The 1,901-nt window shown below is 40.4% G+C and overlaps 1 protein-coding gene across 1 annotated transcript in view; it reads right to left on the bottom strand.

The window, feature by feature from the left end:
• LOC132860330 (synaptic vesicle glycoprotein 2C) overlaps positions 1-399 on the bottom strand; it is a 37,167-nt gene extending 36,768 nt beyond the window's left edge. Inside the window, exon 1 of the mRNA XM_060891499.1 lies at positions 205-399. The gene's annotated coding sequence lies outside the window, so the exon portion shown is untranslated. The remainder of the gene's footprint in view (positions 1-204) is intronic.
• Positions 400-1,901: the final 1,502 nt, after the last annotated feature.

Raw genomic sequence — 1,901 nt, 5'->3', positions numbered from 1 at the left:
CTCCTGATCTCACGGTGCATCCCTCAAAGTCGTGACAGCTCTTAATGCGGCTTCTCACAGCGAGCACGAAGGCTGGATTTGCTTTCTTACTGTTTTAACATTACAGCTTTTCTATGCGATATATGTTTAAAAGACACACACACACACACACACACACACACACACACACACACACACACACACGCAAAAATGACACGAACTTACCGGTGGGGATCCTGCAGAGCGCGCGCGTCCTCTCTCACCGGTCCGCCCGGTGTTCCCCCACTGTATCCCAGCACGAACGTGTGGTGTGATATAAAGAGCTCTCGGGTTGCCTTTTCTTCTTTCCCGTCCTCTTTTTCCTCCCCTTTTTGCTTTTTCCTGGTCTATACTTCCTCCCCCGCGATGCAGTAAGCAGCTCCTCTCTGCAGCACTTGGAGAAAAAAGGAGAGGAAATGAGAGAGAGAGACAGAGAGAGAGAGAGAGAGAGAGAGAGAGAGAGAGAGAGAGAGAGAGAGAGAGAGAGATGGGGGTGGAGGATGCAATCAATAGTTGTATCCCTGTGGGATTTTTTTTCTGAAGTCACGATTCTCTCGAGTTAACGTTATGTGTGTCTGTATATTATTATTATTATTATTATTATTATTATTATTATTATTATTATTATTATTATTGTTCTTCTTCTTCTTCTTCTTCTTCTTCTTCTTCTTCTTCTTATTCTTATTATTATTATTATTGTTATTATTATTATTGTTATTATTATTATTATTATTATTATTATTATTATTATTATTATTATTATTGTGCAGTGGCATCACCGGTATTTTATGTACACACACACACACCCACACACACACACACACCCACCCACACACACACACACACACACACACACACACACACACACACACACATACACAGTGTTTCCCAGTCATGCCCGTGGAGTAGCCTACAGGTTAAACCCCTTCACTGCACACTGTGATGTGTCTCTCGTCCATTTCCTCCTGTGAATGAGCTGATGATCAGAAAAAACTCTCAAACATGCCAGAGATGAGTGTCAGGATGTGCTGCACATCTGATCGACTCCTTCAGTGAATGAACAACCACTTTCTGGCTTCAGAATAAAGAGATTTCGTCAACAACAAAAACAACAGCAACAACAACAACAAAGACGACGACGAAACCTCCAAACAAGCAGCCAAAAGAATCATAAAACGTACCATACAATCCTCCCTGAAGAAATTAATATTTAGACTGTGTATGAAGACTTTTAATATTTAGCAAGATCTTGAATTGTGAAAAAAATCCTCTTCATCATAGGAATGTGTCCTCGGTGGGATTTACTCATAATCCAACCAGGGCTCAGGTTCAAAACATTGGGTTTCATTTGCCACCAAGATGAATCTGTTTTATTTGTCAGTTGTTTGCATCATTCACACTCATAAAAGACCAAAACATTTGGAAAAACGTTGGTAGCCACTTCGTGCTGAGTGTAAATGACTCAACAATTAATTGATGCAAACCTCAACATGACCAACTACAGATCATACAGTCTGCATACAGATCATACTTACTGCAATTTTGTATATTAAATATACCACCATAGTCAAATTGCGACTTTTTCTTGGCAGAACCTCTTATCCGGAACTTTGGAGTGTTGATTAAAAAACACATCCACATGCTAACTCACTAGGTCAGGATCAATCAAGGGTTTCTTATCTTATAGCATACACTTGTCCTGGTCTACTCATCCTTCTCTCATCCATATTAATCTCAGATGCTTGGCGTCTCGTACAGTATAATACCACAACAATGAAGAAGACACTGTAAGACTCATATTCATGACTCATGAGCTCATGACTCATGAGCCTACAGCCACTTTAGCATAGCCAGTCAAGCTAACTAGCATGTTTTAGGAGGGG

This window comes from Tachysurus vachellii, chromosome 17 (genome assembly GCF_030014155.1).
Source record: "Tachysurus vachellii isolate PV-2020 chromosome 17, HZAU_Pvac_v1, whole genome shotgun sequence".
NCBI lineage: Eukaryota > Metazoa > Chordata > Actinopteri > Siluriformes > Bagridae > Tachysurus > Tachysurus vachellii.
This window is presented reverse-complemented; position numbering and strand designations above follow the sequence as displayed.